The sequence below is a fragment of the Megalopta genalis genome, chromosome 16 (genome assembly GCF_051020955.1).
Source record: "Megalopta genalis isolate 19385.01 chromosome 16, iyMegGena1_principal, whole genome shotgun sequence".
Taxonomy (NCBI): Eukaryota; Metazoa; Arthropoda; class Insecta; order Hymenoptera; family Halictidae; genus Megalopta; species Megalopta genalis.
In genome coordinates this window covers 3177047-3190812 of record NC_135028.1, presented here as the reverse complement: position 1 = coordinate 3190812, position 13766 = coordinate 3177047, and the positions used below count along the sequence as shown (strand labels likewise).

The window sequence follows — 13766 nt, the reverse complement described above, 5'->3', positions numbered from 1 at the left end:
CTCTCAAATATTTTTTTCAGCTTGAAAACTTCATTTTTGTTCGAATTATTTCGATTTTAGCAGCAGTTAACTTCACTATAATTAGTGTTTCTTTTATTCCACACATTCAAATTTTTTGTTTGTTAATTTTGTTCATATGAAAAGATGTGTTATAACAAATTTATTTGGTTCAAAGGTAAGAATATTATAATTGATGGGTTTTTCTTTCAAGGTCATTTTTTCCAAGTTACGCATTATTTACACTCCTACCCCTCAGTGGAAGATAACTTGTTGGAATGAAATTTAAGCTTTCTTAAAGATTATATGAACTTCTTGCAGGTTTCAAATTTTTTAAATGTGCATTGAAACGATTAAGGATAGTTGGGTAGTTTACTCCGAGTCTAGGGTGATTGACAACAAGAGCAGTATTCACTCACCGAGATATGTTACACAAATTAAGTTTATAATAAGTTTGATAATAATCCTTCAACTAACTTTAAGTGATTTTTCGTATTCCATCTTATCAACTTCGGGGGGTGGTTTCACCCCCTAAACATGAAAACGGGCCGATATAAAAAAAAATACGTATCCCTTATTTTCTAGTCCTCTATAACATATCTAAAAAAAACTAAGCAATCGGAGGACACCTAAAAACCTTTCCTTATTAATCAGCCAGAACGGTTCAGATCCTTTTCGTTACTCGTACGTGGTTCTAGGTTATTTTACTCAGTGGCCCACAAGAGTATTCGTACACCATTTAAAACGCAATAACTATTTTTAAACTGAACTAAATGACTTGAATTTTTTTTAGATGATAGAGGAACTAGTCTACTAGATGATGACTGAAATGCTTCTTTTTTTCATTTTGCTATTACTTGGAATAACGAAAAAGTAAAAATCTCTTGTTTTTTTTACTTTTTATATCTGAGCCTATAACAAAAATTTTTAAAATGTCTTTCGTAGATCTCGGTAACTTATATGCATGTTGAAAATTTTATCGAAATCGGTTCACGTTGTTATGAGTTACATCAAATTAAAGATCGCAAAAATCGCAGTTTTATCACGATTTTGACCAAAAACTGTGAGAAAACTGCAGTATTTAAAATCGTTCAACGCCTGTAGTTCGACTCTGGTTTAACCGATCTCGATCAAATTTTCAGCACGCATATAAGTTACCGAGATCTACAAAAGACGTTTTTTAAATTTTCGCCATAGGCTCAAATAAAAAAGTTAAAAACGAGGGTTTTTAATTTTTTTTTTCTTTTCATTCTAAGTAATACCAAAATTAAAAAGAGCTTTTCAAAACCATCGTCTAGTAGACCAGTTCCTCTATCTTCCAAAAAAAATTTAAGTCATTTGGTTCAGCTTTGAAAATGTTATTGCGTTTTAAATGGTGTACGAACACTTTCGTGGGCCACTGTACGTTTTGCAAACTACTAAAATTAATACTTTAGAGCAGTCTACATCAAGTTCGACAGCCGTTAACTCTAGATATCTTAGAATGGTCTGGATCTCCTGTAGATTTGTCATTGTTGCTTAATCCGGATTTGTCCACGTGGGGTGTCCATGGAGCCCCAATGAAAAAAAGGACTATTTACTGATTAAAACTTTTGCTATTGGTAAGACACAACAATTTGCTATTGGTAAAAGTCTGCTAGACGCTCAGGTGAGTACTCTCGGCACCCCAATAAACACTGGATGTCTCAAAGACGTCCATTTTACGTCCAATTTAGGTCTGAACGTCGTACGCCCTAAAATGGTCATCTTTAAGACGTCTTATTTCAGACGTTAAAAGTACGTCCAATTTGCGAACGTCCAGCACACGACTGATTAATTTAAAAAAACATGAAAACATAAAAAATGCCTTGAAGGAATACTTCAACTGCTTAAAGACGTTCCAAATTGGACGTCCTTTTAACGTCTGAAACAAGACGTCTTAAAGATGTCTGTTTCAAATCGTTTTTAAGATGTCTGTTTCTAGACGTCTTTAAGAGACTTGAAATATTTCTTCAAGTCGTTTAATACGTTTTTATTGATTTTTAACTAAATCAGTCAAGTGCTTTTAAATACAACTTTAATATGGACGATGGGGCCAGAAGATAAAAATGACGATAATTTTGTTTCTTTTTATAGAAATCGATGGTCGACAAATCCAAACAACAAACCGACAAACCCACATACAACATCCCATGCACGAGAAGGAGACACAAAGAAAGTAGGGATTGTTTTTCGCGTACCGACACTGCGACCGTTGTTCGGTCTACGGGGGTTGTAAATTCCCGACTCTAATTTGACAATGTGGTTCGCGATGCTCTGTGCCCACTTAAAGTAACAGAGCTGGTAGTGAAGGGTATCGACTGTTGCACTTTTTAACAGAAATAACGACTTTAATTTAGAAGACTAGTTATAGTACATGGAGTGTTTTCGGTCTGTGTGGTGTCGAATGATTGTTGAAGACTATCCGCGCCTCGCGATGTACCGGCCTTTTTATTGAGGAAGCTTCTTTGCGAAGCTCCCCCTTCCCGGATAGAGACGTGCACTGATTGGTTTTTGCCGAAAGTTATGTTTGTCCAATCAGTGCTCTTTTAAATTTTAGCAACTCCCCAAGAGCGACTGGTCTCGGAGAGGACGTGATTGTTTTGTGACACGGTCGAAGGGTTTCCGCCGCCTTCGACGACACAACGGAAATTCCTCCAGGTCAACTCACGGTAGCCTCGAGTACCGTGTTACGCACTCGGCTCGAGATGACCCTTCGGAAATCCTAGGTTTACGACACGTTATGGTTGGTGGAATAGCCGAAAATTAGTTTTGGAGGCCGGATGGTCGCCAGACGTAAAAAAGGTCTTTATCCTATTGTCGAATCCGTGTCGTAAACCTGGTCGACGAAAACTCGACGGAATTTGTTCTTCCGTGCCGGAGCAAATGTGCGGCGCAGATGTGCTGTGGAGTGTCTGATTGCTTGTTTTATGGGTTGAAAAATGCGGATAGTTGTACTGGCATGAAACGTTCTACGAGAACGGAACAGGGATCTATCCCCCACCACTTGATATCCAATCTACCTACTATACATGGACTATACCCAAAACGAATTGTTTATTGTTCCAACGAAAAGAAGTGGATCGCAAACAATGAAAACATTCGCGAGGCCACCCAACGCATCGATCGATATCTTTATTTACTCTGCACTCCGCAGGATCCTTTTAACGACCAATCACCGAAAACAACAACCAATATTAGGATCCATGTATCCGAGTTTGTCAACAACACGGACGCAAGCAAATGTCAACATGATTTCCATATAACCCAGATGACGGCAAAAGTGTTTGAAAACAGGACCGCGAAGGTTCAGTTTCCACGTCTCGCCTGCGATGAATCGCGTACAATAGAACGTGCCGGCAAAAAGAAATCATCGGAACCGTTAACAAGAACAGGCAAGGATAATATTTCACCGATCATCGGTGCGCTGCTGCGTTTGATTTGAATGGAAGCCGGAATCGATTCTCGGCACTTCCTGCGCCGGTTGCCACGATTCCTGCGCGCTTTCCCACCTCAGACAGCCGCTGAATTATTGGCAAGAGGGCTCGGGTTCATTGGCAGGCCGAAATCTCGGCGCGAATCTATCAGACGCGGAATTTACCGCCACTTGCGTTCATTATGGTGTACTTTTTCTCCATCGGCAGGCGGGGCAGGGGGACGAATTTATCGCCGTTATTTACGATTCTTCGGAAAATCAAATAACGCACGACCCCATCGCGTCGTAGCGACGCTTTAAGCGCCATAAAGCTGCGCGTCGCTGGTCGCTACAGTTTTATTCGCTTCGGCGCATCAGAGTGGAACGGATGAGCGTAAAACCGTGAATCATCGCGGCCGGTATAAAGCCACCCCTAAACGAGCTCGCATTATCTTCTTCCCTTTCTTGCTTTCGCACGGCCGCGGGTAACGCGGCGGCACCGTCGGTCCAAGGTCAACGGGGATTCACAGCTTACAATCCGATTTCGTAAGGTAGTGGAGTCAGTTTTACTGTGGGTTAACCAATCGAACCCTGCAAGAAGCACCTGACGTGACAAAAGTGAGTATCGAGAAAAGAGTCTCTAAACATTAAAACAAAAATTTCTTATATCTAGCGAAGTTTTAAAAGTCTTTAGGATATTTATAACTTCAATTTTTCTCCTTTTCATTTCATTACTCTAACATAAATTACGTAATAAATGTATTTTATACGACAATTATTGATTATAGTATCCTCAGCCCTTCTTGCATAAAATATAAAAATGTGGTAAAAAATATTTATTAACATTGTTCTCTATTGTTTATGATTTTTATATAATATTTGAAAATATGTACATGTTTAACATTGGAAAAATTATAATTTTGAATAATAAAAATGAAAAAGTACCGGTTATCTGCTTCAATTTATTCGGCTTCGTCTATAATATTTTCAATATCACTTGGTTCATCCGAAACAGAATCAAAATTTACAAATTGTGCATCTCCTGATACATTTTTCTTAAATTGCTCTTCAAATCAATTTATTTCTTCTTCGTTCAAAAAATCATACCAACTTCTAACGTTTTGTAGCTTACCTGATTTTATGATTTGCTTTGGTGCGGTTGGAATCCGCATTGCGAAGTCAGTTGGAAATGTGTTACATCTTGAAAAAAATTGAAAATTGTTCATAGCTTGCACTATAGAATGAACTAGTAAGAATATTACCGCAAGTTGAGTATTTAATACGGTAGTATTTCTGTATTGCAAAGCGATTGCCCTTTGCTGTAGGTTCCTTCTGATAAAAAGAAATTAAAGATCTATCCTATATTTTTGTAATGCCCTTTCAGTAAATAACTTCTGCATTTTTCGTTATTATTTTATCATAGTCTGGTCCAGTGGCAAATCTGCACAACTTTTCAGTTTCTTTGTATATAATCCAAAGTTTCGACCACTTTTACTTGAATATAATGCGAAGTCTTTTCACAGATATTTGAGAAAGATGAAGCAAAATTTTCGACGAACAATGAATCTAGACCCACTACGTGTGACAGGGTACTTTCACAGGTTTTCATACGATTTCTATTTTTGGTTAATGTTCCTAGACTTAAACTCTTTCGACACCATGCGCCCTGATAAATAGAACTCCTGAAGAGATTTACTTCGCTGCTCATAAAAATTAACATACAATTCTTTACGGCATGCAGAATGGATATAAGTGTAACACTTGGGGCAACATGAAAGGACTGAATTAAAAATCTTATTTGCAATCTGTCTACTTGAATTTTCATATGGCATTGCTGGAGTTCTCCGTCTTTTACTATAATTACGTTTCCAAGTGTCCTCTTCACGAAGTTTTCTTCGGACAAGAGTTTCTAGATCTTCGTGAAGTTGGTTCACTGTCGAAGTTTGAACTAGAAGACTTCATTTCTCCTATTTTTAGCACAAATTTTCGTTCACAATGCACAAAGAGATACCAGAAGATGCTTACTTAACCAAACAGATCGTTTGTTACATAATGATCAACCTTATTTGTGAACGTCGCACATCGATACAAAATTTACCGTAACTTCCATTAATTCCACCGTAACTTCGCCGATTGTGTTCAGGTTAAATTTAGAATGGAATGAAACATTGATTTATATGTTTTAAGCGAGAAGAGCTTGAGTGCCCTCAAGCCGTTCTTGCATCTGAGAGTTCAATTGTATGCTAATTTTTCTCTACGAATCAAAGTATTGGAAAATGTTCAAAAGGAAATGAATAAAATTATAATTTTTGTAATAATATATAATAATAACTGTAATTTCGCCAATTCTATAGATATCGCAATAAAATTTGCAGGATATATTCAGAATGGAATGAAAAATCGATTTATACATTTTACGCAAGAAGATCTTCAATGACCTCAGCCTGTTTTTACATCCGAGGGTTCAATTATTGTGCCTTTGGTCTGTTTTCGGGCATAATTAAGTTTTTATTCATCGAATACGATATTATTCGAAATTTTAATATTTATTTAATATTTATCGAATATGTTAAATTTTTGTGTTCTTGTGTTTTATTTATTTTTTAATTAAAAAATGTAATTTGTTTTATTCGATAGATAGAACGTTCATTATACCCGAGAATCAACCAAAGGTACAGCATTTGGTCACCGTACAACAACCGGCTCCACTTCCCTAATCCTCGCAAACCCGACAACGTGCAAGTGTGAAAGTTCAGCTTCGTCGACGACTTTGATATCCCCCCTCCCTCTCTTCCAAACTCGAGAATGACCATCTATTTTTTCATTAGGATTCTTTAAACTTTACATCGCTGAATACGCAAGCAAGTAGGATGATTCTTCCCACTCGTTTAGTGCTGGGAACAGTTTGTCTGCTCGAGAGCAACAGAAAATAAAGACGGTTATTTGTTTAACGAAGATTGTTGCGCGCGAACGATGCTGCGACGTGCACGGAGAATTTTACGCCAGAGGGTTACTTCAGAAAATAAAAGCTGCGCGTCGTAATAACTTGGATTTCAGAGCTCTCCGATATTTTATACCCCGGTAGATGTCTGTTCTACTTTCGAGAACAACGGCCGCTGGAAAAAAGTGTTTGCATAGGAATGGTGCGGTGGATTTTATAAAATAGTTTGGTATAGAAACATATATATATATAGTAAAAGTAAAACACTCGTATATATATAGTAAAAGTAAAACACTCGTATATATATATACGAGTGTTTTACTTTTACTGTTTCTAAGGGAAATTATAAAGTTGCAAGAACCAACAGTTTCTACAGAGTTTCTACAGTTTCTAGGATTGATTCTCAACAATGCAATATTGGAATGGAAACTGGTGTCAACATTGCCTTCGAACGCTGTCCTTGTACGGAACGCTGTAAGCACACCACAAATCGTCTTATCACCCGCCAGTCAAAATTACCCTGCATTCGACGGTACGAGGATTAACCCACTTTCTATCGACGCATGCATGATACGTACATGACGTGCATAAAGTGGTGAGATCGCAAGATGAGCCATGGCAGGAATGCGATGACGTATGGTAAGGATGCGGGTCCGATTGGTCAGAGGCGAAGCGTATCGCCTAGTGTCACATGCATTTCCGACTAGAGCACTCCATTTGCCAAAGCGGGATCGCGCGTCGGAGAGAGACGATGAGAGCGAATGAGACATATGGAGAACGAATCAGGTAGCGCGAATCGACAGATAGTAAAGTGAAAGAAATTTGTATAAGAGCACTACTGTTGAGGTGCGTCGTGTGAGCACCTGATATCGTTATTCCGCGATATTAACTATCTATCGGGTTGTAAGGCCGACTACGCTGCGCGACGGAATGGGACGATATCGTTGTCCGTTTACTTAAAAATGAACAACTGTTTTACTTAATAGATCGTGAATTGATAGACTGAATGAAACGTAGACTAGAGTGACGAGCGACGTTGAACGATATGAACGAGGTTACGCAGGAGTAAAAAATGACTGACCGAGGTGGTCAAGAGTTCTCGTTTTTATGTTTCTCGCCGAGAGAAAACTTGAAGATCATTGGTTGATCGCGAGGTGGAAAGGGACCTTAGGAGTCCCGGTCGTACCCAGTGTCGCAGGTAGCAAGAAATCCCGGAAAGGGCGACCGAAGGGATGCGTGTTGGCGACCCTGTCATAAATGAAGGAAATGTTGCCGATGAAGTGTGCGTTATCCGAAATTGCAGAAATGACTTTATTGCCGGAAAGGAGACGGCTCGAAGGAATTAGAAATTTAGAAACTGCAGGCGAAGGCTCTACGAAATTGAAGGCCTAACGAACGTGACTTTGTCAATTGCACGTCGTTCGTTGAAGGACCGTCAATTTGCCACGCTGCACCGAAGGTTCCCCGTAAATAAACTGTTTTTTAGGGATTGAAGAAAGGTAGTCCGTCCCGGAGAAAGTCGGGCGGACACAGCTGGAAAATTCCGTTGCAAGACGGAACAACTACGATTTACTGAAAATGTTAATTCATTGTATACATTTTCACTGGTTATAAGTCGGAAACTTTAGGTGATACCACAATAGGTTTACTGCGAAGCGATGTTATAAATAAACTCTGGATTTCTATATCTGCTCAAGAATATCTACCTACTCTTATAGACGAAAGTATTCGAACGCTTACGTTTCTAACATTCAATTAATAAAATATATGTGTTAAACTGAAGCATTTGATATAATATGACACATATAACAAGGGATGCGTCTTAAGACTGCGTAAGCAAAATTAGAAAATAATTCAACAATATATTGCATTTTTACAGTACATTTATTGTAAACACGTACCAGAAATCGCTCACAAAAGTATTCGAACGAAACAATTAACAGTTATTTAAATTGAACGATTCAAGGTTTTAATAGGAAGTTGACCCACCTTTTGCTTTTATAACAGCCCTAAGTCTGTTTTTCATTGCTTGGACCAACTTAGAAGTAACATTTGCATCTATTGATTGCCATATTTCAATAATATTTCGTTTTAACACTTCTTTCGAAGTAATAACCGTATTTTTTAATCATCTTTCTACTTCATCTCATAAATGTTCAATAGGGTTTAAATCGGGACTTTGCGGTGGATGTGGAACATTATACTATACCCATTCTTTGACTATTTTAGCAGTATACTTCGGATCATTGTCAGACTGAAACCAATAATCGCTAGGTAAATTCAATTTTGATGCACTGCTTTTTAAATTTTCCTGCAAAATTTTTAAGTATTTCGAATGTCCATTATCCCATCGATGAACACAAGGTTTCCCACTTCACTAGATGCCATGCAGCCCCAAACTAATACGGATCCACCATTATGTTTTATAATCGGCCGTAGATTTCGCGGTTCTAATTCTGTGTGTTCCAAGAAGAAAACCATATATTAGCAAGAAAAATAAAATTGTACGTTTGAAATTCGCCGAAAAATTTATTTATGAAAATAATTCATTCTGGGACAAAGTATTATTCTCTGATGAGAGTAAATTTAACGTTTTTGGTAGCGATGGACGTAAAAGTGTTTGGAGGAAAAAGGACACAGAATTAGAACCACGAAAATTTAAAAAGCACTGTATCAAAATTGAATTTATCTAGCGATTATTGATTTCAGTCTGACAATGATCCAAAGCATACCGCTAAAATAGTCAAAGAATGGGTATTATATAATGTTCCACACGTGGTGCCACATCCACCGCAAAGTCCCGATTTAAAACCTATTGAACATTTATGAGATGAAGTAGAAAGATGATTAAGAAATACGGTTATTACTTCGAAAGAAGTGTTAAAACGAAATATTATTGAAATATGGCAATCAATAGATGCAAATGTTATTTCTAAGTTGGTCCACTCAATGGAAAATAGACTTAGGGCTGTTATATAAAAGCAAAAGGTGGATCAACTTCCTATTAAAACCTTTAATCGTTCAATTTAAATAACTGTTAATTGTTTCGTTCGAATACTTTTGTGAGCCATTTCTGGTACGTGTTTACAATAAATGTACTGTAAAAACGTTATATATTGTTGAATTATTTTCTAATTTTGCTTACGCAGTCTTAAGACCCATCCCTTGTTATATGTGTCATATTATATCAAATGCTTCAGTTTAACACATATATTTTATTAATTGAATATTAGAAACGTAAGCGTTTGAATACTTTCGTGTATGAGTGTATCTAGGATAGGTATGAAATTTGTAGAAGAACAGTAACATTTAATGTAATGTATTTATTCAACGTGCCAGAGTGTGTTACATCTCTATTACACGTGAATCTGTTTCTTACTTTTGCTTACATTTGTAGTATTCTTTGGACATAACCTTACAATTAGTTTGGTGTCTTATTTCTACGTTCTACATCTGTGTAAGTAACCTATACAGGGTGTTCCAAAATTATGTTACAATCGAGAAATGAGAGGTCCCTGAGATCATTTGAAGCATCTTCTTCCTTAACGAAAATACAATCCATTGCTTCCTTTACGAGTTACCAACGAAAAACAGTAGACCAATGAGAGGCGAGATCAGCTGGCGCGAGTCAATGGGCGGAACTGGACTTCAACCGCTCGTTGGTTTGGCCATCTCGCGCTAACCAAGCTCATTTCTCATTGGTCAATGTTTTTCTTTAATAACTCGTAAACAAAACCGCGGATTGCATTCTGGGTAAGAAAAAAGTTACTTCGAATGACCTCAGGAATCCCTTATTTCCTGGAAGTAACATACTTTTGCGACACCCTGTATTGTATTTTATGACATCATATTTTATCACATTGTTCTCTAATCTATGATTTCAGAATGCATTCTCGCTACATCCGCTTCCTAACCTCGACTCCGGTTGAGCTTGTTATTTCTGCTGTATATTTAGCCTGTGTTATTTTATTTACATTTTACTCTATTTACCGTTCGTTTTCTTTCCGATTATTGCTTTTTATCATTACATGTTATATTACTATATCTTCTATAAGTTATTGATTTGCAAAATTTGAATAAACTACTTTTTGTTAACTATTTAATTGATTGGATGATTACTTCGGTTGCTTGGTTAATTCTACTTTTGCTGGTTGTACCGTCTCAATTGGAAAGCCGCGGGTTCTATTTTTATATTTGTTCTTTTAGTTTTGCTCCCGTTGTTTTAATCTCGTTTCCTACGTGACTAATACTAATTTACCTAGTTCCTATCTAACGGGACAGTAACATTTACTTAGTACGGTAGCATCATTGGCACGACAAACATCGTCCATAATTCAGAGAATGTAAGTATTAGAAGTGTTTGATATTTTATTTTACAAATACATAATTGAAAAAAATTCCTCTTCCATTAGAATGCCACGAATAAAAATAAAAACATGTTACGATATAGGATTCTCTCTCTCTCTCTCTCTCTCTCTTCGAGAAATAGCTAAAAAAAATTTTTTAAACTTGGGATAGTCGTTCACAAACTTTCTCGCGAAATATAAAAAAAATAAAAGTTCTAAAAAAATAAAAGTTCTAGCGAAGTAAAAAGATCTTTAGACTTGCCAGTGACTGTACGACGAGTGCAGCAGATACTGCAAAAAAATAAGCGATTGAAGTGGATAAAAAAAGCAGTGAAACCACCGCTCACGAAACATCACAAAACCGCAAGATTAGATTTCGCTCGAGAGCATATGTCCTAGGATGTAGAATGAAAAAATATTATATTTTCTGATGAGAACAAATTTAATTTAGATGGACCTGACGATTATAAATATTATTGGGACTGATAAAAAAGTGGCCATGAGCAGGGATTTTGACGAAGGAAGTACATACATATAATGCTGTGGACCGCGTTTAGCTATACTACAAAAACATCAACATGAAAAATTTGCACCAGATTGAACACAGATAAATGTATAAATATATTAGAAGATTGTTTAATTCCGCTTATAGAAGATAGGAATATAATTTTTCAACAAGATAACGCTGCTGTGCACAGTGCTAAAATGACACAAGAATGGTTTCAGCAAAAAGATTTGCCACTTATAACGTGGCCGAACCCCATAGAAAACCTATGGGGGATCTTATCAAGAGTGGTATGTAAAAATAATAAGCAGTATAGTAATGTTAAAGAGTTGGAAACTGCTATAAAGCAAGAAATGGGTAAAATTAATGTTACGACATTGCAAAAGTTACTTTGCAGTATGAAGAATAGAGTATGTGAAGCAATAAAACGTGATGGTGAAAATTTTAATTAATTATATTATATATTACTATTATATAGTAATAATATAATATATATAATATAATAATAGTAATAATATAATCTATAAAAAAGAAAACAATAATATAATTATATATATATATAATAATATAAATATATATATATATATATATATATATATATATATATATATATTTTATATATATATATATAATATATATATATATTATTATAGATTTATATTATTATCTTTTTAATAAATATATATATAAATATATATATATATATATATTTATTAAAAAGATAATAATATAAATCTATAATAATATATATATATATTATATATATATATATAAAATATATATATATATATATATATATATATATTTATATTATTAAATTATATTTATATTAAATATATATATATATATATATATATTTATTAAAAAGATAATAATATAAATCTATAATAATATATATATATATTATATATATTATTATTATAATATAATATAATATAATATAATATAATATAATAATTATAATATATATATTATATATATATTATATTATTACTATATTATTATAGATTTATATTATTACTTTAGACCACGATACCTATAGGAATTTCGATATGTTTTTATATGTTCATTGTATTTAATCTTATATACCAAAAATATAGACGTTCTTTTGTATTTGCAATACCGGTGTTTTATTTTTTACTGTGTCATGTCGTCACGACACAATGAGAGAGTTTCCCAAGAAATATGAAGGTTCTTGTTCTTTGTTCTCGTTCTGGATTAAACTTCCTTTATTTTAGTAATTATTTCTGAGCGTGTCGATGATGCTAATAGATCTGAGGATCGGTATCTTGTTAGACGCCCTCTTGTTTGAAGGAAGTTGTACTGATGCTAGTTTTGGAGGGCTTCTTACTTGAGTGGAGGGGGGTTAGGCAATCATAATGGTTAGTATGCTAAAGACAGAGTTTTGAAGATGATGTGGCGAGGCAAAAGTTCAGGTATGATGCGGCAAGGGCAGAGGTCGATGACGAGCAGAGTTTGAGGATGAGTCAAGGGTGACATCGTAGCTCACAAAAGATTTCGAGATGTTTAGTAAGAAAATAATGAAATTACATTGGTATACAATGATAAGTGATGATCGTAGAATGACGTTGGTATACAATATAACATTAACCCCTTGATGTACCATTTTCTCTGCAGTTACTGCGGTCAGAAATTTTTCGATTGCAATAATTTCTTAGAAGAGAAAGAAGATTGATGCTTATTGTGTGCCTAAATTTACTTGAATGCTTAAATATTGATGACAAGAGATTAGAATTTTATTCCAATTTTTTAAAAGACAGAATAACTTTTATACTCAATAAGTTAATACTAGAAATTTTCATGACGAGTCGGTCACGTCAAAGCATGGCAAGAAGTTAACAATAATAAATGATGTAACAACAATAGTAGTGATAATAATATCAGTAATAATAATAATAAGAAGAAGAAGAAGAAAAATAAATCTAATTAGAATTAAAATGGTGGAGTAGGACGTAACAACTGCCCATGTAAATTTCCAACTTATTTTTAATATTAGTAATAGAGTACTAACTTCCTATTATTAAAAAAATAGCAATGCCTCTATGCAAACTTCGTTCACTGTAGCGATAGTCGATGTGGTGAACAGCATAACGTCTAGGGGAGCGTCAGAGGTGGGGATGGGCGGGCCTAAAACGATGAGTCCCTCTCGCCCCTGTGCCGTCTTGGGGCTCATCTTATTATCTCGTCACGGTAAACACATTTTGACAAATATTCGATAAAAGATCGCATCACGTCGTTCGCATTTTTTTCTGTCTTTGTCTACCTGTCGCGATAAGTCGAATCGGAGAATTATTTGCGAACCGTAGCTTCTACTTTCAACGATTCCATGTTGATTCAATAAAATGACAGGACTGTTTCATTCGATGGGAACGTCGACCAAAATGAATAATTTCATTAACTAATGAAATTATGAAACGTACTCGTACAGACTTATTCTCGGAATATTGTCGATGTTTAAACCAGAGAGGAGCACTTTTTATTTGAGATGTAGATAACAAATAAAAACGACAAATATTTACCTCG

General features: G+C 35.4%; 1 protein-coding gene across 1 annotated transcript in view; it reads left to right on the top strand.

The window, feature by feature from the left end:
• Positions 1-10695: 10695 nt before the first annotated feature.
• The window catches only part of LOC117224045 (mucolipin-3), an 85489-nt gene continuing 82418 nt past the window's right edge, over positions 10696-13766 (top strand). Inside the window, exon 1 of the mRNA XM_033476704.2 lies at positions 10696-10714. The gene's annotated coding sequence lies outside the window, so the exon portion shown is untranslated. The remainder of the gene's footprint in view (positions 10715-13766) is intronic.